We start from the raw sequence: 14,527 nt of genomic DNA, 5'->3' as shown, positions 1-14,527 counted from the left end.
TGTGCTGTATGTGGTTTTTATACAGTTATCCAATAAAATGAGCAGAGAAAAATGAAGAGTATATATATACTGTGGTTTTGCTTTAATCTCTCCTGCATTGTTTTCCCTCCATAATAACTCCAAAATCATAGAGTCTGCTAGGTTAAGTGATCCAAGTGACAGGCCTGCTTTTAGCACAATGTGGATGTGCCATGGAGCCCTTTCCTGCTTGTGCCTCACTCAAAACTGGCAGCTTTTCATGTCACCCAAGTATAACAGCTGAGAGCAGTATTTTTAGGTGTGAAATGTGCTCCCTTCGAAATCCAAAACGGCCTGTTAGGCATTGTGCTTCCTTCCTCACAGTGGGTGATGCAAGCCGTAATAATTTGTCTTTTACTTCAGAGGGGATGTCCTAGCATGCCTGTGCTCGCTGGATACTCCTCCCCCGAAATTTTACTGATCTGTCATACACATTGTCAAATTCAGTGCTTCTAGAGGGAAGCTCAAAGGTATACTTGGCTCCTCCATTGGATCAATGGGAAGGCCATGATAGTCAGTGGGTCTGCTGGAGGCAAGCTGGATGGGGCGTGAGCTGTCTGCACCAGTTACTGCCTTCTCCGTGGGCCACATGGTCTTCCTTCCATATCGCTTCCTCATACTTCACTTCTCCGTGCTTCTAACAATTGTCCCCTCTCTTACCGTCCTCCCTGCTGTGCATCTGGTCATAGAATGGGAACTGATGCAAAGCAGGAGCTGGCCGGGATAAAAAAGGAAGAAAAAAAATATTGGATCAGGACCAGGAAATCCAAGAGCAGAAGAAGATGCACTTTGTGATCTAAGAACCGTGTGGGAGTTAACAGCACCAGGAACAGCCGTTTAAGAACAAGTGCTGAGCACATTCATTAATTCTACACGTTTTCAAGTACCAGGAACTGTATGCCAGGGCATGTGCCAGGCACTGGGGAAACAAAAGACTCCGTTCCTGTCCTCAAGGAGGTTACAGAGTAGTAACAGGGGCAGCAAGGAGTGCATCTCAGGAGAATGGGCTGTCCGATGCCTTTCTCCGCACTGCGTTACAGGATTACACGCATGCTCAGATTCATATCACACCTTAAAGCTTAAGTGCCTGAGTCTCGGTCTCATTCATCTAATATTTATCTTAAGCACATGAAGAAGTTTACAGACTAACATTCAGTGTAACAACCCATCCATCACGTGTCCTGCTTTTAAAGCCCCACACCCTCTTGGGAGGGATGCAAAAATGAGATGAAGGCATCCACAACCTACAGGGACACAAAGTATCTAACAAATCTGGAGAAGTGGGCGACGACGTAGCAGAACTTAGGCAATTAAAGAAGGTGCCGAGACTGGGAGAGTAATGGAATCTCAAAGTTCCAAAATGGAACATTAGTGTGTCAGTGTGGGCACTTTCCAAGTCCTGTCCCAGGATCTGGATTTCTCTTAGCACCTCCTCGGGTATGAGAGTAGCAGACCAACCCCCCTGGGAGAGAACCAAACAGACCTAGAGTCAAGGCCCAAGCCGGCCACTTTATCACATGTAGGACCCGGACCAAGTTCCTGAATTTCTCTGAGAATTTACAAAGTAGACAGTAATGCTTTCCTAACCCAGTTGTGGTGAGAGTTGTATTCCATTGTGTGTGAAACATAAAACAATGAGCTTTCAATATTTATTTTCTTTCTTTAAATTCCACGCCAGAAGCATGGAAAAAGGAGATAAGAACAGGAAGGAGGGCAAAAACAAGAGAGGAAAATGCATTTAGTGGGGAAGGGTAGTGGTACAGGCAATGCTGTGCCTTAAATAACTTCCCTCTCTGTGAGAGCTCAAAAGCAGGTAAAGAACACTGCCCCACTGAGAGAGAAAACTTAATTCATCCTTCTCTCCATCCTCCCACCTCAACCCTGAAAAGCCATTTAATCCAGATTAGATATGCTTCATTTATTCATTTGTTCATTCAACTTCATAAAGCATCCTAGTGCTACTTAAAATGAGGTTCACAGACCAGCGGACAGAGTAAGGAGTTTGCAAGGAATGCAAATCAACTATGCCACGAAGCACACTGTAGTTTTAATAAAAAGGTAAAATATTACGGAAATAATTGTGGAGTGTAGAATCCATTATACGTTTGAAAACTAAAATTTTTTCATGGCGTTTTTTTCGCGGCAAGACTTTTTTCTGTGAATGGAATGGTTGTAATGGTTGACGTTCTGGAACAACCAGAACGTTGCCGTATCTCATTCTGGACTAGTAAAAAAAAAAAAAAAAAGAGTTCACAGGCTCACGACTTTGAGTAACACTGTCTCAGATATCAAGTCACTAAACAGTCTTTGAACTAATCTTAGCTCCTTTGTGGTCGTTGGCAGCAAGGGAGCTCCTGACACATTTGTATCGTGTAATAAATTTCCCAAATCCTTGTGGTAGAGCTTGTGCACTTGAAAGATAATATCACATCTGACTCAGCGGATCTGGCCTCATGCTTTTTAAAATAGAAGTGTCTCATTAAACAAAGATAGTGAAGTATACAGGCTGTGCAGGATGCCAACCACAAATACGGATGACGAGCACCTTGTGGAGACGGGCATTCAGCTATAGACTTGCCAGCAAAGCGCACTCAACAGACCAATTAAATTGAACGGTACTGGTGCTTCTGAAAGAGGTCGATTTTCTAATGGTACAAAGTGTTGCCAGGCTACCCACCCGAAGGAAATTACCTGAAATCCTTAGGATTTCAAAAAAGGTTTTGGCTGCCGTTTTCACGATGCCACTTGTAGATGGGTCTTAAGAGTAGAGTGTCTTGGGGCGCCTGGGTGGCGCAGTCGGTTAAGCGTCCGACTTCAGCCAGGTCACGATCTCGCGGTCCGTGAGTTCGAGCCCCGCGTCAGGCTCTGGGCTGATGGCTCGGAGCCTGGATCCTGTTTCCGATTCTGTGTCTCCCTCTCTCTGCCCCTCCCCCGTTCATGCTCTGTCTCTCTCTGTCCCAAAAATAAATAAACGTTGAAAAAAAAAAAAAGAGTAGAGTGTCTTATTGAGATACACCTTTCACCTTTCTGTGGCCATCACCATTATTTGGCCATATTTTGTTGAAAAGATGGGAAATGGTTTTAACCAACAATAAAATAGGGCTACCCAAAGGTTCACACTCACCAAGGCCCCATAGGGACTGGGAAAGATTCGAGGGAAATGAAAATGTATTCCGTAATATAAATCTCCAGTTTCAGCAAGTTATTTTTAAACGTGCCTTACATGGCAAAGAGGTTCTGCGTGTGCCCAAAGAGGGCTATGAGAATTTTTCAAGGGCGAAAAAATGGAAAGGAAATAAAATTCCATCAAGTGGTGACAAACTATGGTGTACCTACGTAATGCAATAAGAAGCAACGATTGAAAAGAAAGAGATCGGTCCATATGTATTGGCATGGAAAGAAAAGGCTCCCTTTCAGTGAAAAGAAATAAATGGCAACCCAAAATATTATCCCACTTACATAAAAATTTTGGAGACCCTCCTACAAAACAGTTTCTAAGTGTGTGTAAACACAGAAAAAGAAATCAAAAGATATATGTCACACTGTTAAAAGTGGTTACTTCTGGAGAGGGGAATATAGACTTCCTGTGAAACACAGAGAGAAAGGAGGAAGAGGAGGGGAAAAAGGAAGGGAAAGAGAATTATAACAACAGCATTCTACAAATGGAAATCAACACCATTTCCTCTCTGAAAACCTAGGGGTTGGTTGTTACCAACCCTCATCGTCTCCTGGAGACATTGGCTAAAGTTGAATCTAAGTCTTCAATTACTACCACTTCCTGTGCCACCTGAGCATTTCAAAGAACTCTATCAAACCCCTACCAGCTTAACTACTGAGATTTACGGAAACCACTGTCTGGGTAGGTGTGGTTACAAGATTTTGGTTAGCCTGCCTATGACTGGTCCCTAGCAGAACCCTAAAACAAACATACAATGCCTTCATCCCCTGTAAGAAACTTCCAGACAAGCTTTCCAACGGACTCGGTATCTCAGAAAACTAAAACACAAGACTTCAGAGTCCGATATCTGAGAAGTATTGCACACTGTCACAGAGCTTTCCACGATTTTCATAAATCCTCGTATTTTTGCCTTTTCTTTGTCTTGTTTCAGATCTCCAGGTTCTAGAGGAAATGTTTGTCCGAGGCAGAAAATTGTTATTTTGCAGTAATAATGATAGCTAACATAAGGTGCCAATTTCTTTTCAAAGTGCTTAAAAGTCATTAACTTATTTAACCTTATAACAAGCCTATGAGGTAGGTACTATTATTTTCATTTTATTTTATTTATTTTTATTTTATTTTAGAGAGAGAGAGAGAGAGAGAGAAGCAGGGGAGAGAGAGGAGGAGAAAGAGGGAGAGGGAGAGGGAGAGAGAGAGAAAGAGAGAGAGAGAGAATCTCAAGCAGGGTCCTCGCTCAGCCTGGAGCCCAACCCAGGCCTCGATCCACAACCCTGGGATCATGACCTAAGTTGAGATCAAGAGTCAGTTGCTCAGCCAAATGAGGCACCCAGGCGCCCCTATTCTCACTTTACAGGTGAGGAAATTAAACAGAAAACTTAGATACCTTGCCCAAGCTCTCACAGCTGGTATGGTACATATTCTCATCACTATACAAAGATACATATTGTCAACCCTGACCTATAACACCAAGCCCAGAGATTCCGATTCACTGAATGTTGAATTACTGTCGAACATTCACAGCACCTTCAGGCTAGGCTTCAATCATTCTGTTCAGAAGCTCCAACTGGGGTATTGAGAGGCTGAAAGATAAAATGTGAACTCATCCTGTGTCTGAAGCTGGGGAAAGCCCAGAGTTACTCATCACCACAATCTGAGTATGTCTGATGCTACAGCCAAGCATAAACAAGGCAGCTGAGCACTTAGGGTGAAGTCACCTCATCACACACCTCGGCAAGACATTCAAGCAGCGTTTCACCTGCTCAGGAGTCTGTCTAGTCCCCTGGTTTCTCTCAGCTCTCAGGAAGAATGCATAGAATGTTTAATACATTGGTCCTGATCTCTGCCAGTGCCTTACCCAACTACTACAACAAAGAAACTTTTCTACTCTGCGTCTGCATCTATAGTTGGTTAATATCTCTTCTTTCCTAGCAACACTAGGCTTATAATAGAATCTTTATTCCATATGTGCTTTGCTACTATGAGATTGTGTTGGTTATATTTCAGGATTTTAGCGAACCACATGCATGGCCTCAGGTACAGCTGGACCCAGGGGTTCAAATGATGTTGTCATAATCTGACATCTCTCCACTCTGCTTTACCAAGCAGGCTCTCCCTTCAGGTAGGCGTATCTGTTCCCAACTTCAGGCTCAAGGATGGTGTGTCTTTTCTAGTCACACTCATACAAAAGTCCCAGGATTAGTTTCGACTGGGCCCGGTTGATTTGGCTTGAGTCAAATGCCCATTCCAAAACAAATGCTGTGGCCGTAGGAATGCTATACGGTGATTGGCAGGCATAGGTTACAGACAATCCTGGAGACAGAAGAGTGATGCCAGTTCCTCAGAGGGAACTCAGAAGAATTGGGATGATTCTGGGCTGAGCACACAAAACAAGGCAATAGAGCTCAGAACAGAGTATGGGCTCTGAGAGGTGTAGTGGTGGGGACATCACTTCAGAGTGAAGATTTTTGTGTTAGTAAATCTCTTTGTGGACAGGTGTCCACCAGGACAAATGGGAATGGTGTATAAGTATTTTGGTCCTTATTATGACTGTGGTAGATAAAGCTCCCCTTAAATATACAATTTGGCGAGGCGCCTGGTTGGCTCAGTCAGTTGAGCATCCGACTTCGGCTCGGGTCATGATCTAAGCCCCACGTCGGGCTCTGTGCTGACAGCTCAGAGCCTGGAGCCTGCTTCGGATTCTGTGTCTTCCTCTCTCTCTGCCCTCTCTCTCTCCCCCTCCTCTCTCAAAAATAAACACTTTTTTAAAATACACAATTTGGCTAAATGGGAAACAAAGAATCATTTTATCATTATATTTGGCCCCAAGATTAGATTCTTTTTTCTGCTCTCGTGACAGAATCATTCTCTTCCTGTACACCAGTCATTTGCATTCATTCATTCATATGCACATGCATTCATGCAGCCCAGAAGAATCTTCTATCTGCCACGTGGAAAGGACCCAGGATCACCCTCAAATAAGTGACCCCTTGGAAGGTGAATCCTCTAAGCAGATCCTAATTGTTCTCTCCCTAGGTACTGTCCTTCTTCCCACTAGTCCTGTGAAGTAGGTCCACGGTGCTTTCAACATTTCTGAGAAATACAACAGAAATTTAAACAGGGTGATTTTCTTTAACTTTTTATAATGGAAAGTGCCAAACAAAAGCAGAGTATCATGAACTCAAATGCATTTGTCATCCAGCTTCCAGGATTATTAAACATGGACAATCTTATTCTATTTCCCCACTCACTTCCCAACCTCTCGATTATTTGGAAGCAAATCTCAGACAGCATCTAATCTGTAACTACATCAGCATCTATCTCTAAAAGGTAAGGATTCTATTTTTTTGGGGGGGGAGGGGGGACAAAGTCATTTATCATTATCACACCTTCAATAATCCCTTAATATCATCAAATACGCAGTCCACATTTCCCCAATTGTCTTTTTTTTCATTTGCATATTTGAAACAGGACCCAAATAAAGTCCCAACATTGTAATTGGTTGGTATGTCTCTTAAATCTTTTAACCTGTAGAGTCCCTTCTACCTCTGTTTATTTATTCATTTTGCCTTGAAAAGCAACTGTTTTAACAAACGAGTCTTTGTCCGACACTACACAGGTGAATTTCAAGGATACTGTTACAAAGCTTTCACATCAATAAGTGGATGGCCAGGGTGTCAGAGCACACTTAGCCCAGGGATTAGGACAAGAGCTCTAGGGGCGCCTGGGTGGCTCCGGCGGTTAGGCGTCTGACTTCAGCTCAGGTCATGATCTTGCGGTCTGTGGTTTTGAGCCCCTTGTCGGGATCTGTGCGGACAGCTCAGAGCCTGGAGCCTGCTTTGGATTCTGTGTCTGCCTCTCTCTGCCCCTCCCCCATTCATGCTCTGTCTCTCTCTGTCTCTCAAAAATAAGTAAACGTTAAAAAAAAATTTTTTTTTAATTAAAAAAAAGAACAAGAGCTCTGGAGCCTGGCTTGCTCTCTTGACTCTGCCCTTATTAGTCACATGACTTAACCTCTCCGTGCCTCGGTTTTCTCATCTTTAAAGTGGGGGTGACGACAGTACCTATCTCACTGGATTGATTTTAGGATTCAATGACTTGAGGTATGTACGATGATTAGAATAGTGATGCTTAGAATACAGTAAATGATAGATGAGGAAATTGAGGGTCACTGAGGCTGAGAGTCCAAGTTCTTGCAACTATATGGTGGCGGGGCAGGGACTAGAATGCAGGTTTATCCCATTGGTTTAATACTGTTTCAAACCGCTAATAAACAGGGTCTCTGTCACGTAGCGGGCGTCACTCTGCCCACTGACCAGGATGTTATTGCCATTCTGTTGTTAAATCACCGGGATGACTTCAGGAAACCTGTCCGGGACTGTCTCCTGCTCTGCAAAACGGAGGAGCTGGAGATATGCCTGAAACCCCTCTCAGGAGCAATCCCAGCAGAAGGCCCCTAGCCAGGTGGGTGGGGGAGCCATGTAGGCCGCCACAGAGGGGCACCTTCACATCAGTGCCAAACACAGAGCCTTGAGATTCCCCACAGAGCAACTGCCCCGCTCCTGACAGAGAAGCCCGAGCCACCCCAGGCCTCTGGGAGAGAACCCTCACAGCTACTCCCGCAGACGACGTAGGAGGCAGGCCCAGTACCCACCATGCCTCATCCTCCCTGACACACGCAATCCTGACTGCACTGCCCTCCTCACGGCTGCCTCCTGGACTACTCACCAGGCTGTGCGAGGGGAAGGCCTCTCCCAGACAGCGTCAGCGGTTTCTGCCGCGGGAGACTAGCCTCCCTGCACATAACAGGAACTTGCCTTTGCTTCTCCAAGTCTGCACGGTAAAACAGGCCCGTTAACACAACAGGACTGCAGAGGCGAGCGAGATCAGGCGCCACCGACCCACTCCTCAGGCAGACGTCCTGCTGGATCCTTGAAAAGGTCCTAAGCACCGCAGATGGTCGACTAGAACAGTCCAGCCTTCTGAACACTGCTGGGTCCAAACTGCTATTGATGGATTTTTTTCCCCTCTCAGACTGCTGGCTTCCACTTCAGTGAATGTAGAAGGATGGAAGGATGGTTTATACTGTCTCAATTTGAGCATCTAAAACTGAAAACTGGGGCACCTAGGTGACTCAGTCGGTTAAGCGTCTGTCTTTGGCGCAGGTCATGATCTCACGGTTCGTGAGTTCGAGCCCCACATCAGGCTCTGTGCTGACAGCTCAGAGCCTGGAGCCCGCTTACGATTCTATCTCCATCTCTCTGCCCCTCCCCTGCTTCCACAATCTCTCTCTCTCTCTCTCTCTCAAATATAAAATAAAGCATAAAAAAAATTTTAAACCAAAAACCACTTGTGTGATATCCAAACCCATATCTTCAGAGTTGGAGCTCCTCGAAATTCTAAACACGTTTTTAAACCACCAAAGGAGGGCAAAGGAGACAGCAGAGAGCAAAGCAGGGTGGTCACCACTTTGGGACTCTCCCCCCAAATAGTTTCAGCCCCAGTTAAAAGAAAGGCTGTCCTGAGCCAGGAAGGGGCTGCTCTCCTCATGGGCATCTCTCTGAAGTACCCGTGTTAGAAGCAGTGCGATGCTCACAGACCAGGCAGAAGTTCCTAAAGTCATGCCACACATCTCTGCTCAAGGAGCACTTGGCTCGGCCTTTCATTATCCACAAACACCAAGGTTCTTCGTAAGAGCATTCGATGTAAGTCTCCTCCTGTGGGCTTGGCCCCTCACCCTGACGGGGCAGCATGTATACACATGACAGTGAAAGAGAGAGAGAATATGAGTGTGTTTGTATAGAGGGGAAGGTTTCTTTTGAGGAGCTGGCACACGTAATCATGGAGGCAAGCCCAAATTCTGCAGGGCGGACTGGCAGGCTGACCTAGGGAAAGAGCCGATGCTGCCGTCTAAGTCCCAAGGCCATCTGCTGCAAGACTCCCTCTTGCTCAGGGGCGGTCAGTCTTTTGCTCAGGCCTCCACCGTTTCCGTGAGGCTCATTCACAGCAACGGGGCAATCTGCTTTACTCAAAATGCATCCGTTTAAATGTCAATGTCATCCACAACCATCGTCACAGAATGGTCGTTATTTGAGCAAACAGCCGGACACCATGTCCTAGCCAGGTTAACACATAAAAGTACCACCACCTCTCAGGGTGCGGGTGGGAGGAAAAAGATTAAATTCCCCTGAGCTCAGATCCAAAAAGCAGGCCATGGCAGACAGCTCGAGACCCTGGACAAAGCCACCCTCCCGCCCTCCTGTCCTCCCCTGACAGGGACTTGCCAGACAACAAGGTGCATGAACCCCGGTACACAAGCAGAGGCCCTTCTCCCCAGACGTCTGTCTGTGGTGTATTCCAAAATAGTTTACTGAGTGCTCACTATACACAGGCACTGTGGCTCCAAATGTAATCAAGTCTCAGTTCTTCTGCATACCTAAAAACGGTTAAAATGCTGGAGCACCTGGGTGGCCCAGTCGGGTAAGCATCCGTCCGACTCTTGATTTCAACTCAGGTCATAATCTCACGGTTCATGAGCTCAAGCCCCGCACCAGTCTCTGCACTGGGGTTACGGAGCCTGCTTGGAACCCTCTCTTTCTGCCCTTCCCCGGCTCGCTCTCTCTCTCTCTCTCAAAATGAATAAAATACACGTTTTGAAAATGGTTAAAATGGTCATTTTTATGTTGTCTATTTTATCACAATTAAAAAAAAAAAAAAAAAAAAAAAGACCAAGTTCTTGCCATCAAGGCTCTCAAAGTCCAGAGAAAGACAGAGAGAGAGAGGACAGATACAAAGCACAATTTCAGTGTGGGGGGTTACCCGTGGTAAGACAGGGCAGCCGGAGAAGCCAGACCCCACACAGGAACAGAAACGGCGGCTCGCTCATCTGCCCACCCTGTCCTTTCTCTCCTCCTTGAGCACGGCTGCTTTGGACACACCGCCAGTCAGGCCACAAGGCAGATCCCTCTTAATACCCAAACCTGAAGATCTCACTTCTCCAGTCCTGCAGCTTCGAGGTGCCACTCCACATGCTATAACTTGTCTTATGTTAGGTACTCACTAAAGTACAAACGTGCTTTTTATTCACCTGATTTTTTTTCATTATGGAGGAAGCAATATTATAATAACTTTATACAATGCAATTACAGTCTCACCACCTGATCACACCCAACCTCAGCTGTCAAACGCTCAGACCAAAACTAGGGTGTTACCTAGGACTCTGGTGTCTCTCACAACCTCCTTCCAACCCTTCCTCTCCCGTCAGGAAATCCTGTCAAGTCCACCTTCAAAATATGTCCAGAATCTCCTTATTTTGTTCGTCTCCACCGCTGCCACCCCAATCTGTGTCACCATCGTCTCCTTCCTACACTTCTGCTAGTTAGTTCTCCGTCGCCCCCCAATAGTCTCTCCTCCACGCAGTGGCCAGAGTTGTCCTTTCAAATTTAAGTAAGGTCATGTCATGCCTCTATGCGCAATCTTCCAGTGACTTCCCATTTCCCTCAGGGAAATGATCTGGCTCCATCACTCCTTGAGCTCATCCCCTAGTCTATCCCAGCTACAACGGCCTCCTTGCGGTTGTATATTACATGCCATGCCTACCTCTGTCTCAGGGCCTTTGCACTGAATTTTGACAGAATTTTGAAGTCAGGAAAGTTCCTGTTCCGAATCTCAACCTTACCACTTGGTATCTTTGAGTCTTTGAGAAAGAAATATAACTCCTCTTGAGTCCTACATCACCTCCTCATAAAGTTATAGGAAACAAACAAACAAACAACAACAAAACCACCTAACACAAACCAGCTACATGGGCCCTTCTCCTTAACTCAGTGTGTTACAGAACCCTGAAATCCGATTCATGTTCCCAAAGCGCAGTGAGTCAATCTCTGAATCACCAGGTTTAATTCACAGAAAGCTTTATTATGAGAAGGGCAGCCCAACCAGCAGTCAGGAATCAGTCCCAAGTCTGCCTTGCCCTGTTAAGCTTAGGAACAGTTTATGTATGATTAGCAAATTAGGTGGGGGTTAGGGCAGGAACTGGATGGGCCTCGAAACTTCTCTAGGAGGCTTGAAACTTCTCCAGGTAACACACTGTCCTCAGCGTCCTGGCACCATCCAGGGGTCCTGGTTCCTTACCTGTTGACCTCACATCTGATACCGGTTCGGCAAGACAGACATTATCAACCTGCATCCCATCCCTGGTCCCTGTAATTAACCTCAGGAAAAAGAACAAAAGGACAAGGTTAATAATTCTTGCAAGGTGGTGAAGGAATGTGCCCACGGGCAGTGTGTGAAGTTACCATGGAGGGAGAAACTAGTAAAGATTTAAGTGAAAAAACACACCTGGGTGCATCAACAAGAGTGACCCAAAGCCATAATAGCTTTCTTGACATTGAGAATGTGGACATCAGAATCTCACTGATTAGCCTTCAACTAAACGAGAAAGTGATCATCTGTGGATTTTTAAAGTATATGACGGCGAAGATTATCACTAAAATTACTGCGTTTGAAATAAGCTTCAGAAATATTTCCTTTTTGGGGGTCCCTGGGTGGCTCAGTCGGCTGAACATCCAACTCTTGATTTCGGCTCAGGTCATGACCTCAGGGTCATGAGATCAAGCCCCAGGTAAGGCTCTGCACTAGACGTGGAGTCTCTTTAAGATTCTCTCTCTCTCTCTCTCTCTCTCTCTCTCTCACCCTCTACCCTTCTCCACTCCCTACCCCCTTTAAAAAAAAAGAAATAAAGAAATATTTCCTTTTTTAAGGTAAATAAAGATTTTTTGCAAATTAATCTAACCTCACAACAGCTTCACTGATTTTATGTGTTGTTGAACACTTGGTTCCCCTCAATATATATATATATACACATATATATATGTATATATATATATGTGTATATATATATGTATATATGTATATACATATATATATATGTATATACATATATATATATATATATATATATATATATATATAACACACAAATAAATAAGATATGGCAAGACAGTAACTCCATACATCACCAATGAAGAGGTAAGGTAGAATTTTCTGTCAAATAAGAATTCAATGAGATTTTTAAAAATTCTGTTCCTTTTGATCTGTCAGCTGTTGGCACTATCAGAGATCTGGTTAGGGCCTTAATGTGGCCTCCTGACCCGGTAGTTTTAGTCTTTAAGCAACAGGACTGGAGGCATGCCCCATCCTCCTAGGTCTCCATTAAAGCATGTCTATTTTAGTATTGGGTGCAGAAAAGCTTGAAAAATTAAACTGGTGAGGAAAGGCAGAGCCCATACCTTTCAACCCTACTTCAGCTACCTGTGTTTTAGGATGACCCATCTTAGTTGTATCAAGCAGAAGGTGTTACCTGGCTTCTTGTGAATATACTCATTTCTAGTTCTCCAATTCGCTTTGACCTAAGGGAGAAAATTCGCTTTGCAGCTTGGCAAGAGTGCGACTGACTTTGCAACTGATTTGATCACCCAGTGGGGACAAAAAAGTCTTCCTCTTAGTACATCTATGTTTCCATTCCAGTGTTCTCTTTATCCTGAAACTTGTTCCTCCTTTCTAGCAAATTCCTAAAGGCTCAAAGAAATGATCAACACACTTCACACGAGGTTGCTCTAAACGTTATTTTTTTTAACAGCAGCACTATTGGCATTTGGGGCCAGAGATGACTTCACTGTGGGGGACTGTGACAACAAAAACGTCTCTAAACATTGCCAAATGTCCTCTGGGAGAGGGGGGGAGCAAAATCCCCTCTGGTTGAGAACCACTGACCCCATACAGATATTTGCATTCCTTCCTTCCTTGGAAGAGCAAGACAAAGTTGAGAGTTAGAAGCAGAGAGCTATGCCTGGGGTTGGGATCTAAGCTAGAGATTGATGGGAGATGGAATAAAACCATTGATCAAAACAGATCAGTAATACAATTTTGAATATTCACCTAAGGAATTTGGGTTTTGTTTTTTAGGCAATGGAGCATCATCAAAGGATCCTTAGAAAGTGATATAATTAGAGTTTCTTTTTAAGAACATTTTCTTGATCTTAGAATGAGAGGGGATTGAAAAGACAATAGCTGTCACAAAACTCGGACATGATGACTATGTGAGATAAAGCCTACAAGGTGGAAAGGAAGTGCCAGCCCTGCGTGCCGAGCCCACTGGCATGGAGGCTCTAAGGACAGATAATGCTCACTTCCCATGTTTGCTTTCAGTTGATCTTCAGTTTCCGTATCAACATCATCATGTGCGGCTTCCCTTGCAGGTTACTGTCTCAGAATATTTTCACCTTATACATCCCGAGGTTTTTTGGTTTTTAGTCGTTTTTGCCACCGGTGCTAGCAGGTACCATTCCCCTTCTTGGCCTGTTTCCTCTACACATGGGTTTACACTTTCAAAGGAACATCAGGGAATCTGATCCGCTACCCCCAGGGCAGACCTATGCGGGGAGCTTAGCCCCGTTTGCATGAGTATTTTTTGAGTCTCCCAGAAAAATAATAAAAGAAATTTGGGGTCTGGTGGTTAGGTTCCGTGCATTCAGAATGAATGTCTTCTCGAAGAGAGAGGGGCAGAGTCGAAAGCTTATGTCAACCTCTCCACAGGGTGTTTCTGGTGGGCAGGAAACCCATCCAAAAGGAAGAGTAATCTATAGTGTAGAGCACTATCTGAGACACCAGTTGATTGTCTGATAGACAAATTTACATTTTGGCTTCTTCTCTCACACCCCGTCTCTTTCATTTTGTTTTATATCATCAACAGAGCAAAGTTTTGTTTGTTACATACTTGAAAAAATCGTTTTCCTCCTTTGGAAGCTTCATTCCTTTATTCTATAAATTTCAGGACAATAGATGCAAACAGAAAAAACAATTACACCATTTGGCTTTTGTTATTTATTTCATCAACATTTAAACTGAAGGCTTGTCAGAAATCCAATAGAGAAAAGAAAGAGGATCAGAAAAAATGATACAAACTTCCATCAACTAAAAGTTTGCTTCAAGAATTTACAGTAAATCCACAAAGAGGAACATTGGGCAGTAGTTAGAGATTACATGCATCGAATTTTATTGGCATGGTGATGTGTTTTCAATGCAGGGGGCAAAGTAGTATATCATGTGGGGCCGCAACTGAATGGTCAAGAAAGATTTCTTGAGCTGTTTTTGGTGTAAAAAGGTACTTTTATTTATTTATTTATGTTTATTATTTATCTAATTGATTTTTAATATGATTTATTGCCAAATTGGCTTCCATACAACACCCAGTGCTCATCCCAGCAGGTGCCCTCCTCAATGCCCATCACCCACTTCCCCTCCCCCACCCCCCATCAACCCTCAGTTTGTTCT

The sequence above is a fragment of the Leopardus geoffroyi genome, chromosome B1 (assembly GCF_018350155.1).
Source record: "Leopardus geoffroyi isolate Oge1 chromosome B1, O.geoffroyi_Oge1_pat1.0, whole genome shotgun sequence".
In the NCBI taxonomy this organism is placed as follows: Eukaryota; Metazoa; Chordata; class Mammalia; order Carnivora; family Felidae; genus Leopardus; species Leopardus geoffroyi.
The sequence above is the reverse complement of the archived record's forward strand: the minus strand, read 5'-3'. Positions refer to the sequence as shown.